At 44.8% G+C, this 14,165-nt stretch overlaps 28 pseudogenes; all 28 read right to left on the bottom strand.

Annotated features, from left to right (window-relative positions):
• Positions 1-357: 357 nt before the first annotated feature.
• LOC149100666 (5S ribosomal RNA) lies at positions 358-476 on the bottom strand (annotated as a pseudogene).
• A 384-nt stretch (positions 477-860) lies between these two features.
• LOC149100665 (5S ribosomal RNA) lies at positions 861-979 on the bottom strand (annotated as a pseudogene).
• A 386-nt stretch (positions 980-1,365) lies between these two features.
• LOC149100664 (5S ribosomal RNA) lies at positions 1,366-1,484 on the bottom strand (annotated as a pseudogene).
• A 384-nt stretch (positions 1,485-1,868) lies between these two features.
• On the bottom strand, positions 1,869-1,987 carry LOC149100663 (5S ribosomal RNA; annotated as a pseudogene).
• Positions 1,988-2,371: 384 nt separating this feature from the next.
• On the bottom strand, positions 2,372-2,490 carry LOC149100662 (5S ribosomal RNA; annotated as a pseudogene).
• A 384-nt stretch (positions 2,491-2,874) lies between these two features.
• LOC149100661 (5S ribosomal RNA) lies at positions 2,875-2,993 on the bottom strand (annotated as a pseudogene).
• A 383-nt stretch (positions 2,994-3,376) lies between these two features.
• On the bottom strand, positions 3,377-3,495 carry LOC149100660 (5S ribosomal RNA; annotated as a pseudogene).
• Positions 3,496-3,879: 384 nt separating this feature from the next.
• On the bottom strand, positions 3,880-3,998 carry LOC149100659 (5S ribosomal RNA; annotated as a pseudogene).
• Positions 3,999-4,382: 384 nt separating this feature from the next.
• LOC149100658 (5S ribosomal RNA) lies at positions 4,383-4,501 on the bottom strand (annotated as a pseudogene).
• A 384-nt stretch (positions 4,502-4,885) lies between these two features.
• On the bottom strand, positions 4,886-5,004 carry LOC149100657 (5S ribosomal RNA; annotated as a pseudogene).
• A 384-nt stretch (positions 5,005-5,388) lies between these two features.
• Positions 5,389-5,507, bottom strand: LOC149100656 (5S ribosomal RNA; annotated as a pseudogene).
• Positions 5,508-5,891: 384 nt separating this feature from the next.
• On the bottom strand, positions 5,892-6,010 carry LOC149100655 (5S ribosomal RNA; annotated as a pseudogene).
• A 384-nt stretch (positions 6,011-6,394) lies between these two features.
• LOC149100654 (5S ribosomal RNA) lies at positions 6,395-6,513 on the bottom strand (annotated as a pseudogene).
• A 384-nt stretch (positions 6,514-6,897) lies between these two features.
• Positions 6,898-7,016, bottom strand: LOC149100653 (5S ribosomal RNA; annotated as a pseudogene).
• A 384-nt stretch (positions 7,017-7,400) lies between these two features.
• Positions 7,401-7,519, bottom strand: LOC149100652 (5S ribosomal RNA; annotated as a pseudogene).
• A 384-nt stretch (positions 7,520-7,903) lies between these two features.
• On the bottom strand, positions 7,904-8,022 carry LOC149100651 (5S ribosomal RNA; annotated as a pseudogene).
• Positions 8,023-8,407: 385 nt separating this feature from the next.
• On the bottom strand, positions 8,408-8,526 carry LOC149100650 (5S ribosomal RNA; annotated as a pseudogene).
• A 384-nt stretch (positions 8,527-8,910) lies between these two features.
• On the bottom strand, positions 8,911-9,029 carry LOC149100649 (5S ribosomal RNA; annotated as a pseudogene).
• A 382-nt stretch (positions 9,030-9,411) lies between these two features.
• On the bottom strand, positions 9,412-9,530 carry LOC149100648 (5S ribosomal RNA; annotated as a pseudogene).
• A 383-nt stretch (positions 9,531-9,913) lies between these two features.
• On the bottom strand, positions 9,914-10,032 carry LOC149100647 (5S ribosomal RNA; annotated as a pseudogene).
• A 384-nt stretch (positions 10,033-10,416) lies between these two features.
• On the bottom strand, positions 10,417-10,535 carry LOC149100646 (5S ribosomal RNA; annotated as a pseudogene).
• A 384-nt stretch (positions 10,536-10,919) lies between these two features.
• LOC149100645 (5S ribosomal RNA) lies at positions 10,920-11,038 on the bottom strand (annotated as a pseudogene).
• Positions 11,039-11,422: 384 nt separating this feature from the next.
• On the bottom strand, positions 11,423-11,541 carry LOC149100644 (5S ribosomal RNA; annotated as a pseudogene).
• A 384-nt stretch (positions 11,542-11,925) lies between these two features.
• On the bottom strand, positions 11,926-12,044 carry LOC149100643 (5S ribosomal RNA; annotated as a pseudogene).
• A 384-nt stretch (positions 12,045-12,428) lies between these two features.
• LOC149100642 (5S ribosomal RNA) lies at positions 12,429-12,547 on the bottom strand (annotated as a pseudogene).
• A 384-nt stretch (positions 12,548-12,931) lies between these two features.
• LOC149100641 (5S ribosomal RNA) lies at positions 12,932-13,050 on the bottom strand (annotated as a pseudogene).
• A 383-nt stretch (positions 13,051-13,433) lies between these two features.
• LOC149100640 (5S ribosomal RNA) lies at positions 13,434-13,552 on the bottom strand (annotated as a pseudogene).
• A 384-nt stretch (positions 13,553-13,936) lies between these two features.
• Positions 13,937-14,055, bottom strand: LOC149100639 (5S ribosomal RNA; annotated as a pseudogene).
• Between the last annotated feature and the right edge of the window lie 110 nt (positions 14,056-14,165).

Below are 14,165 nucleotides of genomic sequence, written 5' to 3'. Positions count from 1 at the left end.
TTGCTTGGACTCTCTTTTAAGTCTCTTAGAAGGAAGGCCTTTAATTGCTGTTGTCATGAATTTCCAATTACGTCTCGGCTACTTAACCCAGAGATTCCAAAGCCAGCTAAGACTTCAAATCACAAAAGGGCGACTCTCCAATGGTCAGTCATCAAAGCCACATTCAAGAGATTGCCTCCAGTGTGCTGCTCAGTGTTGCAGTGCTGTAATCAAACAAGAAAATCTTATAATATGCTGTCAACTTGCTGGAAAAATAATTCCAAAAAAAAAAGACAACATTTTGAAAACAGAGGGATCAATGATGTGGAGGCGTATGGAAATCTTCTCTGAAGAGTCCAGTTCCAAAATGGCTCCAAAAGTCTACAACACGGCGTATTCCCAGGTGGTCACCCAGCCAGGTACTGACGCCGCCCAACAGGACTTGACTTCGGTCATCGGACGAGAACCGGTACGTTCCCTGTGGTGTGGTCGTAGACGAAAGAAACAACTCAAACCTTGCCCAATTGCTTGGACTCTCTTTTAAGTCTCTTAGAAGGAAGGCCTTTAATTGCTGTTGTCATGAATTTCCAATTACGTCTCGGCTACTTAACCCAGAGATTCCAAAGCCAGCTAAGACTTCAAATCACAAAAGGGCGACTCTCCAATGGTCAGTCATCAAAGCCACATTCAAGAGATTGCCTCCAGTGTGCTGCTCAGTGTTGCAGTGCTGTAATCAAACAAGAAAATCTTCTAATATGCTGTCAACTTGCTGGAAAAATAATTCCAAAAAAAAAAGACAACATTTTGAAAACAGAGGGATCAATGATGTGGAGGCGTATGGAAATCTTCTCTGAAGAGTCCAGTCCCAAAATGGCTCCAAAAGTCTACAACACGGCGTATTCCCAGGTGGTCACCCAGCCAGGTACTGACGCCGCCCAACAGGACTTGACTTCGGTCATCGGACGAGAACCGGTACGTTCCCTGTGGTGTGGTCGTAGACGAAAGAAACAACTCAAACCTTGCCCAATTGCTTGGACTCTCTTTTAAGTCTCTTAGAAGGAAGGCCTTTAATTGCTGTTGTCATGAATTTCCAATTACGTCTCGGCTACTTAACCCAGAGATTCCAAAGCCAGCTAAGACTTCAAATCACAAAAGGGCGACTCTCCAATGGTCAGTCATCAAAGCCACATTCAAGAGATTGCCTCCAGTGTGCTGCTCAGTGTTGCAGTGCTGTAATCAAACAAGAAAATCTTCTAATATGCTGTCAACTTGCTGGAAAAATAATTCCAAAAAAAAAAAAGACAACATTTTGAAAACAGAGGGATCAATGATGTGGAGGCGTATGGAAATCTTCTCTGAAGAGTCCAGTCCCAAAATGGCTCCAAAAGTCTACAACACGGCGTATTCCCAGGTGGTCACCCAGCCAGGTACTGACGCCGCCCAACAGGACTTGACTTCGGTCATCGGACGAGAACCGGTACGTTCCCTGTGGTGTGGTCGTAGACGAAAGAAACAACTCAAACCTTGCCCAATTGCTTGGACTCTCTTTTAAGTCTCTTAGAAGGAAGGCCTTTAATTGCTGTTGTCATGAATTTCCAATTACGTCTCGGCTACTTAACCCAGAGATTCCAAAGCCAGCTAAGACTTCAAATCACAAAAGGGCGACTCTCCAATGGTCAGTCATCAAAGCCACATTCAAGAGATTGCCTCCAGTGTGCTGCTCAGTGTTGCAGTGCTGTAATCAAACAAGAAAATCTTCTAATATGCTGTCAACTTGCTGGAAAAATAATTCCAAAAAAAAAAGACAACATTTTGAAAACAGAGGGATCAATGATGTGGAGGCGTATGGAAATCTTCTCTGAAGAGTCCAGTCCCAAAATGGCTCCAAAAGTCTACAACACGGCGTATTCCCAGGTGGTCACCCAGCCAGGTACTGACGCCGCCCAACAGGACTTGACTTCGGTCATCGGACGAGAACCGCTAAGTTCCCTGTGGTGTGGTCGTAGACGAAAGAAACAACTCAAACCTTGCCCAATTGCTTGGACTCTCTTTTAAGTCTCTTAGAAGGAAGGCCTTTAATTGCTGTTGTCATGAATTTCCAATTACGTCTCGGCTACTTAACCCAGAGATTCCAAAGCCAGCTAAGACTTCAAATCACAAAAGGGCGACTCTCCAATGGTCAGTCATCAAAGCCACATTCAAGAGATTGCCTCCAGTGTGCTGCTCAGTGTTGCAGTGCTGTAATCAAACAAGAAAATCTTCTAATATGCTGTCAACTTGCTGGAAAAATAATTCCAAAAAAAAAAGACAACATTTTGAAAACAGAGGGATCAATGATGTGGAGGCGTATGGAAATCTTCTCTGAAGAGTCCAGTCCCAAAATGGCTCCAAAAGTCTACAACACGGCGTATTCCCAGGTGGTCATCCAGCCAGGTACTGACGCCGCCCAACAGGACTTGACTTCGGTCATCGGACGAGAACCGCTACGTTCCCTGTGGTGTGGTCGTAGACGAAAGAAACAACTCAAACCTTGCCCAATTGCTTGGACTCTCTTTTAAGTCTCTTAGAAGGAAGGCCTTTAATTGCTGTTGTCATGAATTTCCAATTACGTCTCGGCTACTTAACCCAGAGATTCCAAAGCCAGCTAAGACTTCAAATCACAAAAGGGCGACTCTCCAATGGTCAGTCATCAAAGCCACATTCAAGAGATTGCCTCCAGTGTGCTGCTCAGTGTTGCAGTGCTGTAATCAAACAAGAAAATCTTCTAATATGCTGTCAACTTGCTGGAAAAATAATTCCAAAAAAAAAAGACAACATTTTGAAAACAGAGGGATCAATGATGTGGAGGCGTATGGAAATCTTCTCTGAAGAGTCCAGTCCCAAAATGGCTCCAAAAGTCTACAACACGGCGTATTCCCAGGTGGTCACCCAGCAAGGTACTGATGCCGCCCAACAGGACTTGACTTCGGTCATCGGACGAGAACCGGTACGTTCCCTGTGGTGTGGTCGTAGACGAAAGAAACAACTCAAACCTTGCCCAATTGCTTGGACTCTCTTTTAAGTCTCTTAGAAGGAAGGCCTTTAATTGCTGTTGTCATGAATTTCCAATTACGTCTCGGCTACTTAACCCAGAGATTCCAAAGCCAGCTAAGACTTCAAATCACAAAAGGGCGACTCTCCAATGGTCAGTCATCAAAGCCACATTCAAGAGATTGCCTCCAGTGTGCTGCTCAGTGTTGCAGTGCTGTAATCAAACAAGAAAATCTTCTAATATGCTGTCAACTTGCTGGAAAAATAATTCCAAAAAAAAAGACAACATTTTGAAAACAGAGGGATCAATGATGTGGAGGCGTATGGAAATCTTCTCTGAAGAGTCCAGTCCCAAAATGGCTCCAAAAGTCTACAACACGGCGTATTCCCAGGTGGTCACCCAGCCAGGTACTGACGCCGCCCAACAGGACTTGACTTCGGTCATCGGACGAGAACCGGTACGTTCCCTGTGGTGTGGTCGTAGACGAAAGAAACAACTCAAACCTTGCCCAATTGCTTGGACTCTCTTTTAAGTCTCTTAGAAGGAAGGCCTTTAATTGCTGTTGTCATGAATTTCCAATTACGTCTCGGCTACTTAACCCAGAGATTCCAAAGCCAGCTAAGACTTCAAATCACAAAAGGGCGACTCTCCAATGGTCAGTCATCAAAGCCACATTCAAGAGATTGCCTCCAGTGTGCTGCTCAGTGTTGCAGTGCTGTAATCAAACAAGAAAATCTTCTAATATGCTGTCAACTTGCTGGAAAAATAATTCCAAAAAAAAAAGACAACATTTTGAAAACAGAGGGATCAATGATGTGGAGGCGTATGGAAATCTTCTCTGAAGAGTCCAGTCCCAAAATGGCTCCAAAAGTCTACAACACGGCGTATTCCCAGGTGGTCACCCAGCCAGGTACTGACGCCGCCCAACAGGACTTGACTTCGGTCATCGGACGAGAACCGGTACGTTCCCTGTGGTGTGGTCGTAGACGAAAGAAACAACTCAAACCTTGCCCAATTGCTTGGACTCTCTTTTAAGTCTCTTAGAAGGAAGGCCTTTAATTGCTGTTGTCATGAATTTCCAATTACGTCTCGGCTACTTAACCCAGAGATTCCAAAGCCAGCTAAGACTTCAAATCACAAAAGGGCGACTCTCCAATGGTCAGTCATCAAAGCCACATTCAAGAGATTGCCTCCAGTGTGCTGCTCAGTGTTGCAGTGCTGTAATCAAACAAGAAAATCTTCTAATATGCTGTCAACTTGCTGGAAAAATAATTCCAAAAAAAAAAGACAACATTTTGAAAACAGAGGGATCAATGATGTGGAGGCGTATGGAAATCTTCTCTGAAGAGTCCAGTCCCAAAATGGCTCCAAAAGTCTACAACACGGCGTATTCCCAGGTGGTCACCCAGCCAGGTACTGACGCCGCCCAACAGGACTTGACTTCGGTCATCGGACGAGAACCGGTACGTTCCCTGTGGTGTGGTCGTAGACGAAAGAAACAACTCAAACCTTGCCCAATTGCTTGGACTCTCTTTTAAGTCTCTTAGAAGGAAGGCCTTTAATTGCTGTTGTCATGAATTTCCAATTACGTCTCGGCTACTTAACCCAGAGATTCCAAAGCCAGCTAAGACTTCAAATCACAAAAGGGCGACTCTCCAATGGTCAGTCATCAAAGCCACATTCAAGAGATTGCCTCCAGTGTGCTGCTCAGTGTTGCAGTGCTGTAATCAAACAAGAAAATCTTCTAATATGCTGTCAACTTGCTGGAAAAATAATTCCAAAAAAAAAAGACAACATTTTGAAAACAGAGGGATCAATGATGTGGAGGCGTATGGAAATCTTCTCTGAAGAGTCCAGTCCCAAAATGGCTCCAAAAGTCTACAACACGGCGTATTCCCAGGTGGTCACCCAGCCAGGTACTGACGCCGCCCAACAGGACTTGACTTCGGTCATCGGACGAGAACCGGTACGTTCCCTGTGGTGTGGTCGTAGACGAAAGAAACAACTCAAACCTTGCCCAATTGCTTGGACTCTCTTTTAAGTCTCTTAGAAGGAAGGCCTTTAATTGCTGTTGTCATGAATTTCCAATTACGTCTCGGCTACTTAACCCAGAGATTCCAAAGCCAGCTAAGACTTCAAATCACAAAAGGGCGACTCTCCAATGGTCAGTCATCAAAGCCACATTCAAGAGATTGCCTCCAGTGTGCTGCTCAGTGTTGCAGTGCTGTAATCAAACAAGAAAATCTTCTAATATGCTGTCAACTTGCTGGAAAAATAATTCCAAAAAAAAAAGACAACATTTTGAAAACAGAGGGATCAATGATGTGGAGGCGTATGGAAATCTTCTCTGAAGAGTCCAGTCCCAAAATGGCTCCAAAAGTCTACAACACGGCGTATTCCCAGGTGGTCACCCAGCCAGGTACTGACGCCGCCCAACAGGACTTGACTTCGGTCATCGGACGAGAACCGGTACGTTCCCTGTGGTGTGGTCGTAGACGAAAGAAACAACTCAAACCTTGCCCAATTGCTTGGACTCTCTTTTAAGTCTCTTAGAAGGAAGGCCTTTAATTGCTGTTGTCATGAATTTCCAATTACGTCTCGGCTACTTAACCCAGAGATTCCAAAGCCAGCTAAGACTTCAAATCACAAAAGGGCGACTCTCCAATGGTCAGTCATCAAAGCCACATTCAAGAGATTGCCTCCAGTGTGCTGCTCAGTGTTGCAGTGCTGTAATCAAACAAGAAAATCTTCTAATATGCTGTCAACTTGCTGGAAAAATAATTCCAAAAAAAAAAGACAACATTTTGAAAACAGAGGGATCAATGATGTGGAGGCGTATGGAAATCTTCTCTGAAGAGTCCAGTCCCAAAATGGCTCCAAAAGTCTACAACACGGCGTATTCCCAGGTGGTCACCCAGCCAGGTACTGACGCCGCCCAACAGGACTTGACTTCGGTCATCGGACGAGAACCGGTACGTTCCCTGTGGTGTGGTCGTAGACGAAAGAAACAACTCAAACCTTGCCCAATTGCTTGGACTCTCTTTTAAGTCTCTTAGAAGGAAGGCCTTTAATTGCTGTTGTCATGAATTTCCAATTACGTCTCGGCTACTTAACCCAGAGATTCCAAAGCCAGCTAAGACTTCAAATCACAAAAGGGCGACTCTCCAATGGTCAGTCATCAAAGCCACATTCAAGAGATTGCCTCCAGTGTGCTGCTCAGTGTTGCAGTGCTGTAGTCAAACAAGAAAATCTTCTAATACGCTGTCAACTTGCTGGAAAAATAATTCCAAAAAAAAAAGACAACATTTTGAAAACAGAGGGATCAATGATGTGGAGGCGTATGGAAATCTTCTCTGAAGAGTCCAGTCCCAAAATGGCTCCAAAAGTCTACAACACGGCGTATTCCCAGGTGGTCACCCAGCCAGGTACTGACGCCGCCCAACAGGACTTGACTTCGGTCATCGGACGAGAACCGGTACGTTCCCTGTGGTGTGGTCGTAGACGAAAGAAACAACTCAAACCTTGCCCAATTGCTTGGACTCTCTTTTAAGTCTCTTAGAAGGAAGGCCTTTAATTGCTGTTGTCATGAATTTCCAATTACGTCTCGGCTACTTAACCCAGAGATTCCAAAGCCAGCTAAGACTTCAAATCACAAAAGGGCGACTCTCCAATGGTCAGTCATCAAAGCCACATTCAAGAGATTGCCTCCAGTGTGCTGCTCAGTGTTGCAGTGCTGTAATCAAACAAGAAAATCTTCTAATATGCTGTCAACTTGCTGGAAAAATAATTCCAAAAAAAAAAGACAACATTTTGAAAACAGAGGGATCAATGATGTGGAGGCGTATGGAAATCTTCTCTGAAGAGTCCAGTCCCAAAATGGCTCCAAAAGTCTACAACACGGCGTATTCCCAGGTGGTCACCCAGCCAGGTACTGACGCCGCCCAACAGAACTTGACTTCGGTCATCGGACGAGAACCGGTACGTTCCCTGTGGTGTGGTCGTAGACGAAAGAAACAACTCAAACCTTGCCCAATTGCTTGGACTCTCTTTTAAGTCTCTTAGAAGGAAGGCCTTTAATTGCTGTTGTCATGAATTTCCAATTACGTCTCGGCTACTTAACCCAGAGATTCCAAAGCCAGCTAAGACTTCAAATCACAAAAGGGCGACTCTCCAATGGTCAGTCATCAAAGCCACATTCAAGAGATTGCCTCCAGTGTGCTGCTCAGTGTTGCAGTGCTGTAATCAAACAAGAAAATCTTCTAATATGCTGTCAACTTGCTGGAAAAATAATTCCAAAAAAAAAAGACAACATTTTGAAAACAGAGGGATCAATGATGTGGAGGCGTATGGAAATCTTCTCTGAAGAGTCCAGTCCCAAAATGGCTCCAAAAGTCTACAACACGGCGTATTCCCAGGTGGTCACCCAGCCAGGTACTGACGCCGCCCAACAGGACTTGACTTCGGTCATCGGACGAGAACCGGTACGTTCCCTGTGGTGTGGTCGTAGACGAAAGAAACAACTCAAACCTTGCCCAATTGCTTGGACTCTCTTTTAAGTCTCTTAGAAGGAAGGCCTTTAATTGCTGTTGTCATGAATTTCCAATTACGTCTCGGCTACTTAACCCAGAGATTCCAAAGCCAGCTAAGACTTCAAATCACAAAAGGGCGACTCTCCAATGGTCAGTCATCAAAGCCACATTCAAGAGATTGCCTCCAGTGTGCTGCTCAGTGTTGCAGTGCTGTAATCAAACAAGAAAATCTTCTAATATGCTGTCAACTTGCTGGAAAAATAATTCCAAAAAAAAAAGACAACATTTTGAAAACAGAGGGATCAATGATGTGGAGGCGTATGGAAATCTTCTCTGAAGAGTCCAGTCCCAAAATGGCTCCAAAAGTCTACAACACGGCGTATTCCCAGGTGGTCACCCAGCCAGGTACTGACGCCGCCCAACAGGACTTGACTTCGGTCATCGGACGAGAACCGGTACGTTCCCTGTGGTGTGGTCGTAGACGAAAGAAACAACTCAAACCTTGCCCAATTGCTTGGACTCTCTTTTAAGTCTCTTAGAAGGAAGGCCTTTAATTGCTGTTGTCATGAATTTCCAATTACGTCTCGGCTACTTAACCCAGAGATTCCAAAGCCAGCTAAGACTTCAAATCACAAAAGGGCGACTCTCCAATGGTCAGTCATCAAAGCCACATTCAAGAGATTGCCTCCAGTGTGCTGCTCAGTGTTGCAGTGCTGTAATCAAACAAGAAAATCTTCTAATATGCTGTCAACTTGCTGGAAAAATAATTCCAAAAAAAAAAAGACAACATTTTGAAAACAGAGGGATCAATGATGTGGAGGCGTATGGAAATCTTCTCTGAAGAGTCCAGTCCCAAAATGGCTCCAAAAGTCTACAACACGGCGTATTCCCAGGTGGTCACCCAGCCAGGTACTGACGCCGCCCAACAGGACTTGACTTCGGTCATCGGACGAGAACCGGTACGTTCCCTGTGGTGTGGTCGTAGACGAAAGAAACAACTCAAACCTTGCCCAATTGCTTGGACTCTCTTTTAAGTCTCTTAGAAGGAAGGCCTTTAATTGCTGTTGTCATGAATTTCCAATTACGTCTCGGCTACTTAACCCAGAGATTCCAAAGCCAGCTAAGACTTCAAATCACAAAAGGGCGACTCTCCAATGGTCAGTCATCAAAGCCACATTCAAGAGATTGCCTCCAGTGTGCTGCTCAGTGTTGCAGTGCTGTAATCAAACAAGAAAATCTTCTAATATGCTGTCAACTTGCTGGAAAAATAATTCCAAAAAAAAAAGACAACATTTTGAAAACAGAGGGATCAATGATGTGGAGGCGTATGGAAATCTTCTCTGAAGAGTCCAGTCCCAAAATGGCTCCAAAAGTCTACAACACGGCGTATTCCCAGGTGGTCACCCAGCCAGGTACTGACGCCGCCCAACAGGACTTGACTTCGGTCATCGGACGAGAACCGGTACGTTCCCTGTGGTGTGGTCGTAGACGAAAGAAACAACTCAAACCTTGCCCAATTGCTTGGACTCTCTTTTAAGTCTCTTAGAAGGAAGGCCTTTAATTGCTGTTGTCATGAATTTCCAATTACGTCTCGGCTACTTAACCCAGAGATTCCAAAGCCAGCTAAGACTTCAAATCACAAAAGGGCGACTCTCCAATGGTCAGTCATCAAAGCCACATTCAAGAGATTGCCTCCAGTGTGCTGCTCAGTGTTGCAGTGCTGTAATCAAACAAGAAAATCTTCTAATATGCTGTCAACTTGCTGGAAATATAATTCCAAAAAAAAGACAACATTTTGAAAACAGAGGGATCAATGATGTGGAGGCGTATGGAAATCTTCTCTGAAGAGTCCAGTCCCAAAATGGCTCCAAAAGTCTACAACACGGCGTATTCCCAGGTGGTCACCCAGCCAGGTACTGACGCCGCCCAACAGAACTTGACTTCGGTGATCGGACGAGAACCGGTACGTTCCCTGTGGTGTGGTCGTAGACGAAAGAAACAACTCAAACCTTGCCCAATTGCTTGGACTCTCTTTTAAGTCTCTTAGAAGGAAGGCCTTTAATTGCTGTTGTCATGAATTTCCAATTACGTCTCGGCTACTTAACCCAGAGATTCCAAAGCCAGCTAAGACTTCAAATCACAAAAGGGCGACTCTCCAATGGTCAGTCATCAAAGCCACATTCAAGAGATTGCCTCCAGTGTGCTGCTCAGTGTTGCAGTGCTGTAATCAAACAAGAAAATCTTCTAATATGCTGTCAACTTGCTGGAAAAATAATTCCAAAAAAAAAGACAACATTTTGAAAACAGAGGGATCAATGATGTGGAGGCGTATGGAAATCTTCTCTGAAGAGTCCAGTCCCAAAATGGGTCCAAAACTCTACAACACGGCGTATTCCCAGGTGGTCACCCAGCCAGGTACTGACGCCGCCCAACAGGACTTGACTTCGGTCATCGGACGAGAACCGGTACGTTCCCTGTGGTGTGGTCGTAGACGAAAGAAACAACTCAAACCTTGCCCAATTGCTTGGACTCTCTTTTAAGTCTCTTAGAAGGAAGGCCTTTAATTGCTGTTGTCATGAATTTCCAATTACGTCTCGGCTACTTAACCCAGAGATTCCAAAGCCAGCTAAGACTTCAAATCACAAAAGGGCGACTCTCCAATGGTCAGTCATCAAAGCCACATTCAAGAGATTGCCTCCAGTGTGCTGCTCAGTGTTGCAGTGCTGTAATCAAACAAGAAAATCTTATAATATGCTGTCAACTTGCTGGAAAAATAATTCCAAAAAAAAAAGACAACATTTTGAAAACAGAGGGATCAATGATGTGGAGGCGTATGGAAATCTTCTCTGAAGAGTCCAGTTCCAAAATGGCTCCAAAAGTCTACAACACGGCGTATTCCCAGGTGGTCACCCAGCCAGGTACTGACGCCGCCCAACAGGACTTGACTTCGGTCATCGGACGAGAACCGCTACGTTCCCTGTGGTGTGGTCGTAGACGAAAGAAACAACTCAAACCTTGCCCAATTGCTTGGACTCTCTTTTAAGTCTCTTAGAAGGAAGGCCTTTAATTGCTGTTGTCATGAATTTCCAATTACGTCTCGGCTACTTAACCCAGAGATTCCAAAGCCAGCTAAGACTTCAAATCACAAAAGGGCGACTCTCCAATGGTCAGTCATCAAAGCCACATTCAAGAGATTGCCTCCAGTGTGCTGCTCAGTGTTGCAGTGCTGTAATCAAACAAGAAAATCTTCTAATATGCTGTCAACTTGCTGGAAAAATAATTCCAAAAAAAAAAGACAACATTTTGAAAACAGAGGGATCAATGATGTGGAGGCGTATGGAAATCTTCTCTGAAGAGTCCAGTCCCAAAATGGCTCCAAAAGTCTACAACACGGCGTATTCCCAGGTGGTCACCCAGCCAGGTACTGACGCCGCCCAACAGGACTTGACTTCGGTCATCGGACGAGAACCGGTACGTTCCCTGTGGTGTGGTCGTAGACGAAAGAAACAACTCAAACCTTGCCCAATTGCTTGGACTCTCTTTTAAGTCTCTTAGAAGGAAGGCCTTTAATTGCTGTTGTCATGAATTTCCAATTACGTCTCGGCTACTTAACCCAGAGATTCCAAAGCCAGCTAAGACTTCAAATCACAAAAGGGCGACTCTCCAATGGTCAGTCATCAAAGCCACATTCAAGAGATTGCCTCCAGTGTGCTGCTCAGTGTTGCAGTGCTGTAATCAAACAAGAAAATCTTCTAATATGCTGTCAACTTGCTGGAAAAATAATTCCAAAAAAAAAAGACAACATTTTGAAAACAGAGGGATCAATGATGTGGAGGCGTATGGAAATCTTCTCTGAAGAGTCCAGTCCCAAAATGGCTCCAAAAGTCTACAACACGGCGTATTCCCAGGTGGTCACCCAGCCAGGTACTGACGCCGCCCAACAGGACTTGACTTCGGTCATCGGACGAGAACCGGTACGTTCCCTGTGGTGTGGTCGTAGACGAAAGAAACAACTCAAACCTTGCCCAATTGCTTGGACTCTCTTTTAAGTCTCTTAGAAGGAAGGCCTTTAATTGCTGTTGTCATGAATTTCCAATTACGTCTCGGCTACTTAACCCAGAGATTCCAAAGCCAGCTAAGACTTCAAATCACAAAAGGGCGACTCTCCAATGGTCAGTCATCAAAGCCACATTCAAGAGATTGCCTCCAGTGTGCTGCTCAGTGTTGCAGTGCTGTAATCAAACAAGAAAATCTTCTAATATGCTGTCAACTTGCTGGAAAAATAATTCCAAAAAAAAAAGACAACATTTTGAAAACAGAGGGATCAATGATGTGGAGGCGTATGGAAATCTTCTCTGAAGAGTCCAGTCCCAAAATGGCTCCAAAAGTCTACAACACGGCGTATTCCCAGGTGGTCACCCAGCCAGGTACTGACGCCGCCCAACAGGACTTGACTTCGGTCATCGGACGAGAACCGCTACGTTCCCTGTGGTGTGGTCGTAGACGAAAGAAACAACTCAAACCTTGCCCAATTGCTTGGACTCTCTTTTAAGTCTCTTAGAAGGAAGGCCTTTAATTGCTGTTGTCATGAATTTCCAATTACGTCTCGGCTACTTAACCCAGAGATTCCAAAGCCAGCTAAGACTTCAAATCACAAAAGGGCGACTCTCCAATGGTCAGTCATCAAAGCCACATTCAAGAGATTGCCTCCAGTGTGCTGCTCAGTGTTGCAGTGCTGTAATCAAACAAGAAAATCTTCTAATATGCTGTCAACTTGCTGGAAAAATAATTCCAAAAAAAAAAGACAACATTTTGAAAACAGAGGGATCAATGATGTGGAGGCGTATGGAAATCTTCTCTGAAGAGTCCAGTCCCAAAATGGCTCCAAAAGTCTACAACACGGCGTATTCCCAGGTGGTCATCCAGCCAGGTACTGACGCCGCCCAACAGGACTTGACTTCGGTCATCGGACGAGAACCGCTACGTTCCCTGTGGTGTGGTCGTAGACGAAAGAAACAACTCAAACCTTGCCCAATTGCTTGGACTCTCTTTTAAGTCTCTTAGAAGGAAGGCCTTTAATTGCTGTTGTCATGAATTTCCAATTACGTCTCGGCTACTTAACCCAGAGATTCCAAAGCCAGCTAAGACTTCAAATCACAAAAGGGCGACTCTCCAATGGTCAGTCATCAAAGCCACATTCAAGAGATTGCCTCCAGTGTGCTGCTCAGTGTTGCAGTGCTGTAATCAAACAAGAAAATCTTCTAATATGCTGTCAACTTGCTGGAAAAATAATTCCAAAAAAAAAAGACAACATTTTGAAAACAGAGGGATCAATGATGTGGAGGCGTATGGAAATCTTCTCTGAAGAGTCCAGTCCCAAAATGGCTCCAAAAGTCTACAACACGGCGTATTCCCAGGTGGTCACCCAGCAAGGTACTGATGCCGCCCAACAGGACTTGACTTCGGTCATCGGACGAGAACCGGTACGTTCCCTGTGGTGTGGTCGTAGACGAAAGAAACAACTCAAACCTTGCCCAATTGCTTGGACTCTCTTTTAAGTCTCTTAGAAGGAAGGCCTTTAATTGCTGTTGTCATGAATTTCCAATTACGTCTCGGCTACTTAACCCAGAGATTCCAAAGCCAGCTAAGACTTCAAATCACAAAAGGGCGACTCTCCAATGGTCAGTCATCAAAGCCACATTCAAGAGATTGCCTCCAGTGTGCTGCTCAGTGTTGCAGTGCTGTAATCAAACAAGAAAATCTTCTAATATGCTGTCAACTTGCTGGAAAAATAATTCCAAAAAAAAAGACAACATTTTGAAAACAGAGGGATCAATGATGTGGAGGCGTATGGAAATCTTCTCTGAAGAGTCCAGTCCCAAAATGGCTCCAAAAGTCTACAACACGGCGTATTCCCAGGTGGTCACCCAGCCAGGTACTGACGCCGCCCAACAGGACTTGACTTCGGTCATCGGACGAGAACCGGTACGTTCCCTGTGGTGTGGTCGTAGACGAAAGAAACAACTCAAACCTTGCCCAATTGCTTGGACTCTCTTTTAAGTCTCTTAGAAGGAAGGCCTTTAATTGCTGTTGTCATGAATTTCCAATTACGTCTCGGCTACTTAACCCAGAGATTCCAAAGCCAGCTAAGACTTCAAATCACAAAAGGGCGACTCTCCAATGGTCAGTCATCAAAGCCACATTCAAGAGATTGCCTCCAGTGTGCTGCTCAGTGTTGCAGTGCTGTAATCAAACAAGAAAATCTTCTAATATGCTGTCAACTTGCTGGAAAAATAATTCCAAAAAAAAAAGACAACATTTTGAAAACAGAGGGATCAATGATGTGGAGGCGTATGGAAATCTTCTCTGAAGAGTCCAGTCCCAAAATGGCTCCAAAAGTCTACAACACGGCGTATTCCCAGGTGGTCACCCAGCCAGGTACTGACGCCGCCCAACAGGACTTGACTTCGGTCATCGGACGAGAACCGGTACGTTCCCTGTGGTGTGGTCGTAGACGAAAGAAACAACTCAAACCTTGCCCAATTGCTTGGACTCTCTTTTAAGTCTCTTAGAAGGAAGGCCTTTAATTGCTGTTGTCATGAATTTCCAATTACGTCTCGGCTACT

Source organism: Orbicella faveolata, unplaced genomic scaffold (genome assembly GCF_042242905.1).
Source record: "Orbicella faveolata isolate gen_17 unplaced genomic scaffold, um_ofav_v1 contig_4, whole genome shotgun sequence".
Taxonomy (NCBI): domain Eukaryota; kingdom Metazoa; phylum Cnidaria; class Anthozoa; order Scleractinia; family Merulinidae; genus Orbicella; species Orbicella faveolata.
This window is presented reverse-complemented; position numbering and strand designations above follow the sequence as displayed.